Consider the following 16,499-nt stretch of genomic DNA (forward strand, 5'->3'; position numbering starts at 1 on the left):
AGTAATAACTCTCGAGCTCTCGACGCATACTAATTAGACACCAGCAAAACAAACTGCCTGGTGGCTAGGCATGCGGAGTGCGAGAGTAAGTCTCGGCTTCATATAAATAATTCGCTCGCACTTGTAAGTAGCGGGCACAAATAGGAGTGTGTAGTTGATTGGCATCTAAGCCGAAAAGAGAGATGAGTTTGTGAAATAGGAGTGTTCATGGTGCGGCTTCGGAGTCAGTTTGGCTTTCTATTCCGCAGAACCATTACCTGTTCTGTGGCTTAGTTGGTTAAAGCGCCGGTCTAGCGAATACGGAGTCGTGGGTTCGAATCCCACCAGAACGCGATTTTTTTCACAAATTTCATCTCCCAATTTGCCAATTAGCAACATTTCGTGCCTTCTTAATTACAAGTTTTTCCAGTATGTTTCGGTAATAACTATTGATGCAAAAGTTACAGATTGGTTGAATTTTGACAATAAAAATGCATCAAGTCTAAAAGTTTCATAGCAAAAAATGGTTACGTCATATCATTTTGGTGTCTTCGGCAAATATGTTTCTTGTGTGATGATGAATAAATTTGCTGAAGAGACGAACATGATATGACTTAAGTATTTTTTGCTATACAACTCTTTGTCTTGGTGCATTTTTGTTTTCAAAATTCAACCTGTCTGTAACTTTTGTATCAATAGTTATCACCGAACCTTTTCAATAGTTTTGAAAAACTGAAATGTGTTGTAGTTCGTCACAGAAAAATGAAAACAATCGGTTTAAAGATAACTGATATATGGTAATCTAAAATTGACTATTTTGTATAGGAAAACGGCTTTGGTGCATTTTTATTGTTCGATACTGTTCGACAAAGTTGTTTGGCATATAGTAACCTACAATAACACTGTTCGACAAAAAAAAACTTTTGCCGTGATCAGAGACCCCATTAGTAGGGCATTAAAGCGCATGGAAAATGTAGAAAAATTCCATTTTCAAATCTGTTGGAGCACCCCTAGAAACTTTTTGAGATGAGTTTGAATTTTATTCATTTTTGAAGGTTCGACAAGAGCTTCAGAGATCATCATTAACACATTTAAAATACAATATCTTTAAAATGCAGTTTTGTGCACCGCTGAAAATTTCACAGATCTGAGAAGCAACTTTGATAAATAACTAGTCAAAATTTCTACCTATTACGACATTCCGTTTCGTTGATACATATCCGCGAAAGCTTAACTCTGACTTATATAGTGAAAATCTTTTAGGTTTTTTTTTATTCTAATCCCATAAAGCACGCCCATATTCATATTTATTCAAAAAAAACTTCTATGCGTTAATTCCGTGAAGCGTCAGTCTTTCGGATACTTCGAACGCCTCGGAATATTGAATGGATTTTCGCTTCAGTAGGAGAAAACGTTTCTTTACAAGTCCATTAAGGTCACTGGATGTGACGTCCGTTTTCTAGTGTTAATGTATTTTTCGGTGTCTGACTGAAGAAGATGGAAATTGTATTTCAAACATCTGGTTCAACTAAGTATGATTCTGGAAAGCTATACGAGAAATTTTAGCATATGATTACAAAGGATTTCACAGGAAGAAAGTTAGATTAATTCATTGAGGTCAACATGAGTGTTTTAAGGAAAAAACTCTTCCAAATAAATTTAAAGTTCTAATTGCAGTTTTCAAAAACTTTTTTGTCGCTTATGAAAATGAACAAAGTTTATTGTAGGGTAGGTAATCAAAATTTGAACCAAATTGCGGATTTCTGAAGCAGTGAAAATTTAAAGTGATTTTTTCTCCCACATGGGAATAATTTACTACGTCAAAACCGTATGTACATGAAAGCCACGGGTAAAAGTTTTCTGTTAAATGTTAAAAAGTTTGTATTTGCACCGAATTTCATTGAAAGATTTGATTTTTCATCAACAATGATTTTAAGCTTAATTTGAACCATCGTAACCATAATTTGAACCAATTTTAATCTTAATTTGAACTACTGGCAGCAGCAGCTCGAGCATCTCACAAAACAGCCAATTCCATGCTAAACAATGAAAAATCACATGAATCTGCTAATTCTCATACCTATTTTTCATTAGGCAGTGGAATCTCGACTCAGAATGTTCGAAATCCTTTAGGAATTTGGAAACTAAATTTGGAATTTTTCATCCCCCAAGAGTAAACAAAGCAACCACTAGCGCAATCTACAGGCCAACACTAGAAGCTCATTCCCGTTTACTAGTTCAAATTTAGATTACAAATGGTTCAACTTAAGATAACATTCTCCAAGTAAGAATCACTTAAATTTGATAATTTTATGACAAATAATGCGGAATATTACTCGGTTGGTCGATTCTACGATAAATAAGCTTTCATTTGACGTGTTCACATATTGCGTGTGATACAATGCATGAGCTGTACGAGTGCACCGAAAATGTGCTTTCTCTTTGGGGAAATAAGTGAAATCACAGTGATTTTTCAATTGCCTGTTTTCCATGACAAAAACGCTTTTTTCAATGCTTTCAAGGTCAATATAACCTGATAACGTTATATTACGGAAAGCTGTTTAACATATTTGTCGGGATAATATTTGCCTGAAAAGTACGTCGTTTTAATGAATTTTGAAATGGTTCAAATTAAGATTACAATTTGACTAGTTCAAAGTTTGATTTCTTACCCTAACCTTTGACATCAAATGTTACTTTCATAATCATGTTGAAAAACCAATAAACTGCGATTTTGAATGTGATGGATTAGGATCACTATTCAGGCAAAATACACTTCGTCCACTTTATTCAAGGAAGTATTTTGTTTTGATCGAATTTCGAGTCGTGCCCAAATTTAAATATCCATATATCGCATATGGATGAGAATGCTTTTCAATGATTTGGTGTGTATCTTAGTAATCGATCCAGATTGCCTGACCTGGTGGATATCAAGCAGTTCCAGGTTCTTAAAAAATTAAATACGATGCGGAAAATATATTCAAATTCCAACGACCTCTGCTTTGAAACAAATTTGGACTATTTGGACTAAATAAATTATATTAACTCGCCTTAGTGCTTCTGGATAGATAATATTTAACACTATATTAATAAATAGGGGATCATTTAGGCAGGAGCACCTATTTTGGGCACTTGCTGCTATAACTCAGTCAATTCCAACCGATTTTGAATTGTTGCACATAGCTAGATACTATGCGTATCTGATCGTGTCTCAAAAATCAAGCCAATCGGTTCTAAATTAACTGAGTCATAGACACAAGTGCCCAAAAAAGGTGATCCTGCCTAAATGGTTCCAGACCTCATGCCGCTGGAACTTTTTTTTTCTCCCCTGTTGGGGAAATTAAACCACTGCGGCCCGCTGGAACTTATAAAGCAATTTTACAATCGTGGAGGACATTACACTGTCCGACAAAAAAAAACTTTTGCCGTGATCAGAGACCCCATGAGTAGGGCATAAAAGCGCATGGAAAATGTAGAAAAATGCCATTTTCAAATCTGTTGGAGCACCCCTAGAATCTTTTTGAGATGAGTTTGAATTTTATTCATTTTTGAAGGTTTGACACGAGCTTTAGAAATCATCATAAACACTTTTGAAATACAATATCTTTAAAATGCAATTTTGTGCACCGCTGAAATTTTCACAGATCTGAGAAGTAGCTTTGATAAATAACTAGTCAAAATTTCAGCCAATTACGACATTCCATTTCATTGATACATATCCGGGAAGAATCAAATAAGACTTATATAATACAAATCCTTGAAGTTTTCTCTTAATTCAATCACAAAAAGCAAGCCCCTATCATTATCTAATCATAACATAATAACTATTTTACTTTGATTTGACTTCGAAATGCTACACTTATGATCTATATAATTGAATTCAAATTTTCTAGAAGAAATTCCGGTCGATTTTTTAAATTACTAACGTGGTAAGCCTGTGTAAAAATGAAAATAAAATCTAATACATTTATATTTTGCGATCAGTACAAAAAAACGTTTCCAGTGTTTTCGTGGGTTGTCTATATTCACTTAATGTTTCGAAGAACCTCCTAGCCATACCAAAGTGGTAAAATTGATAACTTTATTGAAAAAAACAAACCTATTTCAATACAATGAATTGAAGCTGGCATTGCGCAGAAAACATGGTTTGAGTTCACGACTGTACAAAACAATACAACCCTAAAAAAATGCAAGCCAAAAATGAGAACCTACTCCATCAACTATTAGTAATCGTACAAGCACTGTTGTTTTCATCACATTTTAGTTAGTTTCACAATACAGAATGTGTATGTTGGGGTATTACCATTCAAGACACTTTTATGAAATTAATTTTTTTTCATGTAAATAGTAAAATATTTCTAATCTTAATTTCAAGCTCAATAACACTGTTCGACAAAAAAAAACTTTTGCCGTGATCAGAGACCCCATTAGTAGGGCATTAAAGCGCATGGAAAATGTAGAAAAATTCCATTTTCAAATCTGTTGGAGCACCCCTAGAAACTTTTTGAGATGAGTTTGAATTTTATTCATTTTTGAAGGTTCGACAAGAGCTTCAGAGATCATCATTAACACATTTAAAATACAATATCTTTAAAATGCAGTTTTGTGCACCGCTGAAAATTTCACAGATCTGAGAAGCAACTTTGATAAATAACTAGTCAAAATTTCTACCTATTACGACATTCCGTTTCGTTGATACATATCCGCGAAAGCTTAACTCTGACTTATATAGTGAAAATCTTTTAGGTTTTTTTTTATTCTAATCCCATAAAGCACGCCCATATTCATATTTATTCAAAAAAAACTTCTATGCGTTAATTCCGTGAAGCGTCAGTCTTTCGGATACTTCGAACGCCTCGGAATATTGAATGGATTTTCGCTTCAGTAGGAGAAAACGTTTCTTTACAAGTCCATTAAGGTCACTGGATGTGACGTCCGTTTTCTAGTGTTAATGTATTTTTCGGTGTCTGACTGAAGAAGATGGAAATTGTATTTCAAACATCTGGTTCAACTAAGTATGATTCTGGAAAGCTATACGAGAAATTTTAGCATATGATTACAAAGGATTTCACAGGAAGAAAGTTAGATTAATTCATTGAGGTCAACATGAGTGTTTTAAGGAAAAAACTCTTCCAAATAAATTTAAAGTTCTAATTGCAGTTTTCAAAAACTTTTTTGTCGCTTATGAAAATGAACAAAGTTTATTGTAGGGTAGGTAATCAAAATTTGAACCAAATTGCGGATTTCTGAAGCAGTGAAAATTTAAAGTGATTTTTTCTCCCACATGGGAATAATTTACTACGTCAAAACCGTATGTACATGAAAGCCACGGGTAAAAGTTTTCTGTTAAATGTTAAAAAGTTTGTATTTGCACCGAATTTCATTGAAAGATTTGATTTTTCATCAACAATGATTTTAAGCTTAATTTGAACCATCGTAACCATAATTTGAACCAATTTTAATCTTAATTTGAACTACTGGCAGCAGCAGCTCGAGCATCTCACAAAACAGCCAATTCCATGCTAAACAATGAAAAATCACATGAATCTGCTAATTCTCATACCTATTTTTCATTAGGCAGTGGAATCTCGACTCAGAATGTTCGAAATCCTTTAGGAATTTGGAAACTAAATTTGGAATTTTTCATCCCCCAAGAGTAAACAAAGCAACCACTAGCGCAATCTACAGGCCAACACTAGAAGCTCATTCCCGTTTACTAGTTCAAATTTAGATTACAAATGGTTCAACTTAAGATAACATTCTCCAAGTAAGAATCACTTAAATTTGATAATTTTATGACAAATAATGCGGAATATTACTCGGTTGGTCGATTCTACGATAAATAAGCTTTCATTTGACGTGTTCACATATTGCGTGTGATACAATGCATGAGCTGTACGAGTGCACCGAAAATGTGCTTTCTCTTTGGGGAAATAAGTGAAATCACAGTGATTTTTCAATTGCCTGTTTTCCATGACAAAAACGCTTTTTTCAATGCTTTCAAGGTCAATATAACCTGATAACGTTATATTACGGAAAGCTGTTTAACATATTTGTCGGGATAATATTTGCCTGAAAAGTACGTCGTTTTAATGAATTTTGAAATGGTTCAAATTAAGATTACAATTTGACTAGTTCAAAGTTTGATTTCTTACCCTAACCTTTGACATCAAATGTTACTTTCATAATCATGTTGAAAAACCAATAAACTGCGATTTTGAATGTGATGGATTAGGATCACTATTCAGGCAAAATACACTTCGTCCACTTTATTCAAGGAAGTATTTTGTTTTGATCGAATTTCGAGTCGTGCCCAAATTTAAATATCCATATATCGCATATGGATGAGAATGCTTTTCAATGATTTGGTGTGTATCTTAGTAATCGATCCAGATTGCCTGACCTGGTGGATATCAAGCAGTTCCAGGTTCTTAAAAAATTAAATACGATGCGGAAAATATATTCAAATTCCAACGACCTCTGCTTTGAAACAAATTTGGACTATTTGGACTAAATAAATTATATTAACTCGCCTTAGTGCTTCTGGATAGATAATATTTAACACTATATTAATAAATAGGGGATCATTTAGGCAGGAGCACCTATTTTGGGCACTTGCTGCTATAACTCAGTCAATTCCAACCGATTTTGAATTGTTGCACATAGCTAGATACTATGCGTATCTGATCGTGTCTCAAAAATCAAGCCAATCGGTTCTAAATTAACTGAGTCATAGACACAAGTGCCCAAAAAAGGTGATCCTGCCTAAATGGTTCCAGACCTCATGCCGCTGGAACTTTTTTTTTCTCCCCTGTTGGGGAAATTAAACCACTGCGGCCCGCTGGAACTTATAAAGCAATTTTACAATCGTGGAGGACATTATTGAGCTTGAAATTAAGATTAGAAATATTTTACTATTTACATGAAAAAAAATTAATTTCATAAAAGTGTCTTGAATGGTAATACCCCAACATACACATTCTGTATTGTGAAACTAACTAAAATGTGATGAAAACAACAGTGCTTGTACGATTACTAATAGTTGATGGAGTAGGTTCTCATTTTTGGCTTGCATTTTTTTAGGGTTGTATTGTTTTGTACAGTCGTGAACTCAAACCATGTTTTCTGCGCAATGCCAGCTTCAATTCATTGTATTGAAATAGGTTTGTTTTTTTCAATAAAGTTATCAATTTTACCACTTTGGTATGGCTAGGAGGTTCTTCGAAACATTAAGTGAATATAGACAACCCACGAAAACACTGGAAACGTTTTTTTGTACTGATCGCAAAATATAAATGTATTAGATTTTATTTTCATTTTTACACAGGCTTACCACGTTAGTAATTTAAAAAATCGACCGGAATTTCTTCTAGAAAATTTGAATTCAATTATATAGATCATAAGTGTAGCATTTCGAAGTCAAATCAAAGTAAAATAGTTATTATGTTATGATTAGATAATGATAGGGGCTTGCTTTTTGTGATTGAATTAAGAGAAAACTTCAAGGATTTGTATTATATAAGTCTTATTTGATTCTTCCCGGATATGTATCAATGAAATGGAATGTCGTAATTGGCTGAAATTTTGACTAGTTATTTATCAAAGCTACTTCTCAGATCTGTGAAAATTTCAGCGGTGCACAAAATTGCATTTTAAAGATATTGTATTTCAAAAGTGTTTATGATGATTTCTAAAGCTCGTGTCAAACCTTCAAAAATGAATAAAATTCAAACTCATCTCAAAAAGATTCTAGGGGTGCTCCAACAGATTTGAAAATGGCATTTTTCTACATTTTCCATGCGCTTTTATGCCCTACTCATGGGGTCTCTGATCACGGCAAAAGTTTTTTTTTGTCGGACAGTGTAATATCAAAGGGTTTAAAAATTGAACGCTTACAGCGCCACCTAGCGGCAAAATTCGAAAACTTAAAATTTCTGCATACATTTGGTCAAGCTTTCCCATACAAACTTCAAGCGTTTTGAGCGCCCCCTTAGGCTTAATTGATTTCGCTCATATTTTGAACGTAGCTTCTGGGAGTCCAAAACAACTGATTTAGGAGGTAAGACTTGGCATTTTTTGAATTTTTTTGTTTTTCATATAAGCGTGGGCCACCCTAATGATCAAATATAAAATTCAAAAACAACATAGTTGACTATTTTTCCTAGATAATTTTCGAAAAAAAATCTAAGACACCCCAAACTTCAGAACGTATCCCAAAAGCCATACATCGTAGAATTAACTTTTTATGTCAAATCGACATTAAATTTCCTCTCTTATTCAATAAAAATATATTTAGAGCAAAATGTCTATAAATGTTAATAAAAGTAGCGCCTGCATCGTATATTTTTGACAAAATATGTTCGGTTTTCTTCGATACGGCGATTGATCTAGATTCTAGGTACTCGAATGAAAAAGAGAGTTTCGGAGGATGTTGATTGTTGAGTCATGTGTCTCGGAGTGTCTCACTTCGCTGGATTCCACGGGAAAGGTTTGATTATTTACTAACCGTGTTTCGGTCGGTGCGGGTGTGCTGAGCTAGTGTCCATTACCACCAATCAATATCATTGTCTGATTGCGAACCGGACGAAAACTTTTGGAGAACCACGTTGGCGTTCCGTTGAAATGACGATTCTGCTAGTATAGCCGTGGCTGCGCCACCCGGTCAGTTTAACGTGTGTCAAAAAGTAATTCATCCGCGTAGTTTCATTCAGGAGTGTTAAGCGCATGGAAAGAAATTGGGCGGGTTTGATGCCCAAGTAGGGTTGAGGAAATCACCCCTTAAAATATAAAAATGCTTGCAAGGACTTGGCCAGAATGGATCTATGCTATTGGAGATAGTAGCGAAATCTGCAAGAGCAATGCCCAAGTAACCATTAAGCCGTAAAAATGGCATTAAGTCGGCTCTATAGTTCAATGTAGAACCTGGCTAACAGAGCTAATCGGCTCTATATCCTCTTATAGAGCTGCTCAAAAGCCACTTTTGGCGAATTATTCGGCTGATATACGGCCAACTTTAAAATATCGTACCAAGTCCCTGGAGCGAAAGTTGTCAAAAGTGAGACAAAGAAAAAAGAAAAAAATATTTTGCTTATCACCTGTTCTTTTCTAACTTCCTTCGCTTCCATTGAAGTTGCTTTATTGCTACTTCATCCAGATCCTAGCTGTTGTCCTCCGGGTTCCTGATTAAGTCCAAGTCTGTATATGTATAGTTTTGTATATAAAAAGCCACGAATGATCTATGAAAAATTACCAAATGATCCATCGATAACTTTTCAATATTCCAAAGAAGCCAGAAAACCATAAATCAGTCATTTGGATCCATACAACATTGTCGAATGCTCCCTTCTTTTCGTAAAATTTAGCAATAAAAAATTACAGAACTTTATAAACTGCGCCAGGAAATAGATGAAATGATCCCTAGAATAATCCATAAAAAATACGAATCTATCCCTAAAACAAAAGAAAATTATCCATAGAAATGATGAAAAAAGATCCATGAAATATTGAAAGAGATTCATGAAAAATTGAAAAACAATCCATAAAATATAAAAAATGATCCAAAAAATTGTGGGAACGATGCCCTTCGGACATTTTTCAGAACCTGCCAACTATGTGTACGATTGAGTGTATCGTTGTTTATTTGTTCACAAGTTTTTTTTTTGACGCGCAACAGCAAACCGGTATTTGAACTATGTGATAACCGGGATTGCTGCATCAATCCTCGCGCGGTGTTCGAGAAAATGGGCATTTTTGTATGGTAACGATGGTAAGGGCCCATATAGCCGAGGCGCTAAACGCACGGGTATTCAGCATGACCATGCTGAGGGTGACGGGTTCGATTCCTGGTCGGTCCAGGATCTTTTCGTTAAGGGGCATAGAGTATCTTCGTGCCTGCCACACGATATACGCATGCAAAATGGTCATTGGCAGAGGAAGCTCTCAGTTAATAACTGTGGAAGTGCTCATAGAACACTAAGCTGAGTAGCAGGCTTTGTCCCAATGAGGACGTTACGCCAAGAAAAGAGAGAGAGAGTATGGTAACGATACTTACAAACCCATTCGGTCCATCATTGAAACTCTGAGAACGATAACTGCTATCATTGATATGATTCGTTGAATCGACGGTTTATAATCCAGTTAAAGATAACCGAATAATAAGAAAATCATATCCTGTACAATTTCTGTATCATAGGTACCATTTTATACGGGCTGAAAGTCTCTTTAATAATGACAAATCAATCAATCAACCTTTTCCGGGATTGCTACTTACAGGATTCTTTCAGGAATTTCTTCTGGGATTCCTCCGAGAAGTCTTTCAGCGATTCCTTCGGGAACATCTTCTGGACTTCTGTCAGAAATTGCTATTGTAATTCTGTCAGGAGCTCTTTCGTGAATTCTTCCAGGAGCTTCTTCTGGAATTTCTTTGGAAACATTTTCCAAGAGTGTTCATCAGTTTTTATTTATAGAATTCTTTATGAAGTTTCGACAGGACTTCTTTGAGGAATACTCCAACAAGTTCCTTCTGGTTATCCTCCAATTGTTCCTTCTGGGATTCCATTTTTCCAGGAATACTTTCTGGAAGTCGGAAAAAAATCTGAAGACTTTCCGAAAGAAGCTATTAGGAGAATCTCCAAAGGAATTCCAGGAGGATTCCCGAAACTTCTTGAGAAATTCCGGAAGAAATCCCCTGAAAGCGAAAGAGTTTCTGGAAGAATTTGTGATGGAATCTTTTAGTAATCTCGGAAGAAATTCTTGTAAGGATCCCAAAGGATATTTCTGAAATAATACCAAAATTAAGGAGGAATCACAGACGGAAATCCTAGTGGGATCCTAGAATAAATTTATGGAGAAACCATCGAAAGAATCTCTGGGAATCCCGGCAGTATTGCCGGGAGGAATCCTGGCAAGAGCTTCTGAAAGAATCCCAGAACCTCTCTAGAAATCTTAAAGAAAGTTTCGGAAGAACCCCAGAGGGAACTTCTGAAGAAATCATAAATAAACCCCTGGAAGAATCTTACATATAACTCTCTGTGAATCCCAGATCTCCTGGAAGGGTGCCACCGTGCCACCAACAAGTCATACACTATGTCCAATAAGTTCTCATACTAAATCAAATTGAATTCATTCCACATCTGTTATTATGATTTTCAAAATTATTTTTTTTTTGTTTTTGATAGACCATCTAACACTGATCAAATGCAGCATATGTTTTGGAATTAACTGTCCTTAATCTTTCTCTACTGATCGCTTATGTGTTGTAAGTCAAATTTTGCTGGCATGCACGCCATTTCATTGGTATTCGTCTCATTTTGACGAGTAATGGTTTTAAGTTGAAACAAATTAGGTTCCTGTCCTCACCATTACTAGTAACGACTACAACCAGAAGAGAAAAAATGTGATATTCTGTATTGGTGAAGGACGAAGCTGTTTTACTTTGTATAAATAAAACACAAATTAAACAAAAATGTCCATTCATTTGTTTCAATCAGATTTGATGTCTTAAAAAAGCATGGCTGTATCTTATCTTGTTGATTCACACCATTCTCACTTTTAAAACATGCTTGTATTCCTATTGTGGTAAATTTTGTCTAAAATTTACGTTTTATGATATTTTTATTTATCTATAACTAGCAGTCCCGGCAAACGTCGTACTGCCTGCCTACTATGTTTTTTGACATCCGGTTTCATAGAGAAATGCCCCTTAAAATGGAATTTCTGATTTTCCCGTTTTTCTTGCCTTCTCGGTCACTTTTCCTAATTATTTCTTCGTATGAACACGTCAGAGCCCTGGCGGAATGCAGCAGTGAAAGAATCATGTCGATCTGTTGACCCGTTTCCGAGCCTATTCGTGACATACAAACACCATTCCATTTTTATTTATATAGACACATTTTCATTTTTTTAGTTAACATCAAATTCATGATAATACTGAATCAACAATTTGCCGCCATAATACTCGATTTGCAGCTGCAGCTCTCCAACCTCGGTCACGCCCAACACTCGCCAGATCACGCTCCACCTGGTCCGCCCATCGTGCTCTCTGCGCTCCACGCCTTCTTGTACCAACCAGATGGTTAGCAAACACCAACTTTGCAGGGTTGTTGTCCGGCATTCTTACAACATGCCCTGCCCACCGTGTCCTTCCGGCTTTGGCCACCTTCTGGATGCTGGGTTCGCCTAAAGTGCAGCGAGCTCGTGGTTCATCCTTCTCCGCCACACACCGTTCTCCTGCACGCCACCGTTCTTAGCACCCGTCGCTCGAAAACTCCGAGTGCTTGCAGGTCCTCCTCGAGCATCGTCCATGTCTCGTGTCCGTAGAGAACCACCGGTCTTATTAACGTCTTGTACATGGTACATTTGACTAGCAGTTCCGGCAAACGTCGTCCTGCCTGCCTACTCTGTTTTTTGACATCCGGTTCCATGAAGAAATGCCCCTCAAAATGGAATTTCATATTTTCCCGTTTTTCTTGCCTTCCCGGTCACTTTTTCCAATTATTTTTTCGTACGAACACGTTGGAGGCCTGGCGGAATGCAACAGTGAAAGAATCATGTCGATCTGTTGACCCGTTCCCGAGCCTATTCGTGACATACAAACACCATTCCATTTTTATTTATTAGAGTTGTATCAATGCATCTAATAAAGCATTAAAGTACGACGTAAGGAATGTCAAGACACTGCTTTACACGTCGAAACAGCCCACTCATACTTCCTACATCTATTTATTGCAAATATCAGACATGACTTTAGTCAATCCTCAACAGTAACAACCTCAAATCCAATTCGTTGGTTCAGGCAATAGAACGTCAATTTCAATCTTAGCTTATGACAACTTGAGTGCATACGGAAGAGGATGGCTCTAAAAAGGAATAACGGACTTTATAAGCTTAACCGATAATGATTACGACCCATGAATATTTTCGGCATATCAGAACAACCCTCCACGGCCGAGCATATCGATGTCCTTAATGTTACAGTTAATTACAGTTAATTAATCATAAATGAATTAGAGAGATGTGCATATCGATGGGGTTGGAAACAAAGAGGCGTAAGTGTCAGAACCCCACTTTCGAGTAAATTGTGTTTTTCAACAATTTTCCACCCCTTACAAAATGAACCCGTAACGTGGGTAGATCACCTTGGAATGGTGCGTTACGGCGTAAGATCTACCATACAATACCAAATTTTAATCCTGCTATTTTCCAGTCTGGTTAATGTAAATGCAGGATCAAGATTTGGTTTACTTTTTTTTACTGTTTTTTTGTTTATTAATTGTTTTTTATTCTATTTTTGTAATTTGTTTTTCACTGCTAATATATGTACAGTTTGTTTCAGAGGAATGCAGGTAAATTTGTCCTATGTGTAAATAACCCAATTTACAAAAAATATAACTGTTGTGAACGTATCACCATTTAATACTATTTTCTATTTCAGATTTACAAGCAGCGATCAAAACGGCAAAGCATCTCTTTTCTTAGAAAGATTAAGATTACCGTACGATTCAGTGGCTGGTTGGCCACGGTGTCCGCGTCGATTTCTTCGAGCCGAGTTTCGTAATTTCGCATGTTCTGTTTCTTCGAGTACAGTATCGTAATTTCACGGGTTTTGATGTGTGTTTCTTCCGTTTCTTATTTTCGCGAACCTCGTTTTACGCAAACTATTTTTGATATAAAAAAAATGAAATGTCTGGAAGCCATCCGGTAGTTAAAATACAGTGATCGGGGCGTGAGTGTGGTATCCGGGATCAGCCGTACGACGCCAGCTAGCAGTAGATGCGGTTTTGTTTTCTCAAATTGATTGTGCGGTGGTCATTATTCCCTGACATGTCGCGTATGTGAGGACGTATTCAATTTTTCGGGAGTGCATCGTTCGTAGCAAAACAATAATCGGTCTGGTGATTGTAGCAATTTGTTTACCAAAACAACGCCCCAAAAAATCATCCCTTCCCGTATCCAAACTCCTAGTGATTACTCGTAGTAACGCAGAGAATTCCTCGGTTATTGGCCTAAGCGAGAATCACGTCATCACTTCCTTCCCTATCCTCAAATGACCTGCATTCGGACGCGGCCGGCGCTGGTATTGCTTATTAAAAAGTATTAGGATTCCAGTAATTACACAATGAAGAGAAAGCTAATCCCAAGCATCATCTGTTGGTTCTTTGTGTAAATGCAGTTGTCCTTGTAATAACAGAGGAGCAACCGCGGGCGGTCAATCATGCTCATGCTCATCATGCTCATGCTCATGCTCAATTTTCCACCCCTTACAAAATGTATGGTATTTCAAAATGGACTCAATTTTCTCAGATTTTTGTATTTTTTTCTAACAACCATAAGAATAATTTTAAAAAAAGTTCTTGAAAGCTTGAAATCTGAAAAAAATTGATATTCTCAGCTCAAAATCGACAAAATTGTCATCTACACTCCTTTGCATCTGAGCCCCTCAATTATTAAGCCTTCACGACATGCGCTGTTGTAAAAAGTACAACACTGCGTAAGCACGATGTAACTTTGGGAACAAACAGTTTTAGTTGCACATTTACGGAGAAAAAAATCTGTTTCAATGGCAAATAAATTTATGCTATTAAAGCTTACGGGTATAATGCTATGAAATGCTGCTGGATAAAACGGATCGTCACGCCACAGAGTGACTTCTAGTGTTCTAGTGTTATGCAACCATGCGTTTCCATCACAGCTGTTCTTGAATGAAATCATTGTTATCTTTGTTCGCGCATTTTTTTTGTTTGTGGTGTCGTCAGACGACTGGCTAAGACCGGTCACGGTCCATCTCACCTTAGTGCAGTTTTGCGCAGACAGGGCTATTATCACCAAAAAAAAACAAAAAAAAACAAAACAATAGTTGAAGTTAGATGCAGTGCACCTGATCATTCCGAACTTTGAAAAAAAAAATCCAAGTGGAATTCCTGGAAAAATCCTATATCTAATCCCTGGAAAAACGGAAGCCTGGCGGAACCTGATACCTGATCCCTAAAGGAAACCCGGGATCATCCCTGAACGAATCTCTGAAGGAACTCCATGTGAAATTCTTAGAGTCATCTCGGAAACTTTACGATAAATTCCTGAAGAAAATTTTTATAGGAATACCATGATGAACTCCTGAAGGAAGCCCTGGAGGAATTCCATGAGGAATTCTTGAAAATATCCCCGATATGATTCCGCGAGGAAACCCTGGAGATATCCTGGAGGAATTCCTGAAGAAATTTCTAAAGAAATTAAAAAAGGAGTATATGAAAGCTCTGTAGGAATCCCGGAGCCGGAACAAATTGTGGTGGAAATCCTCAGGAGGACAAAGAAGAAATTCTTGTACAAATACCTTGTGGAAATTAAGAAGGAGACACTACAATTACCCTGGAAGAATTCCTGGAGATGGCATGTAAGGCAAGATACAGTATTGAGAAGAAAAAAGTAAACATTTCTTGATTGGAAAAAATATACAAAACAGCAATTTCTGGAGGTCTATATCTTTGGTTTCTGTGAGCTTGATCTGATTGATCTGATAATATCACACAGGACTAAAAATTACCTGTATATTCTACTTTCATTGAGTTCAACGCATGTACAATTTACATTGGTTCCATTTTGGTAAACCCTTGAGATCCCGTGAAATCCCCTGAGACCATATGAAACTCCCATCGAACCCTCTCAGACCCCTTGAAACGACCCTGGCCGCCATTATTGACTTTATTATATTTAAGTACATATGTACAACATTGGTACTGAAGAGTATTGTGTTGTTCCTTGCTGCGCATGCATCGCTTCTGTAAGGGGTGTGTGTGGCAGCATAATCGATCGCGTTCGCTATTGTCTCGAGTGGAAATCAAACCAATAGATCCACGGGTGTTTAGTATTCAGTATTGTGTTGTTCTTTGCAGAGAAGAACAATTAGATGATCGGCATTGAACCAAAAAAATCACACAACAATTGGTTAGATCTTTCCAATATTTTTTTATTCATAAATAATTCTACTTCAGTATATATTTGATATATAACTGCATACAAGTTGAAAATTCGCTATTTTCAACATCCTTTCATTTATTGGAAGCTGCTTCAGTTCTGGGCTTTTTCTAAGTTGATGAAGGGATTTATAAATGCTTGTAAGGACTTGGCCAGGTGTGTGGAGCTGAGTGAATCTATGACATTGCAGATAGTAGCGACATCAGAAATGTCAATGGATATATTCAACTTTGCAACTCCATCCAAGATTTGTGCAAGTATTCATGCTATGCTATGCTATGCTATGCTATATGTACAACATTGGTACTGAATGGCACTTCCTCATAATTTTTGTTCAAATTAAATGGCGCAGTATCATATCGTTCGAGCACATAATGTCCGAGGACTTTATGGTGCATTTTTCCGGGGCATAACGTTCAAACATGCAGATAGGGGAGGAAGAGTAGCCCCGGCACCTTAAGCATTGGGATTATTCAAAATTAATGTAAGAGGTAATTTGATATTTTGACTACGCAGAATGTTTCATTCATTAGTATTTATAAGATTTGTGC

This window comes from Aedes albopictus, chromosome 1 (assembly GCF_035046485.1).
Source record: "Aedes albopictus strain Foshan chromosome 1, AalbF5, whole genome shotgun sequence".
In the NCBI taxonomy this organism is placed as follows: domain Eukaryota; kingdom Metazoa; phylum Arthropoda; class Insecta; order Diptera; family Culicidae; genus Aedes; species Aedes albopictus.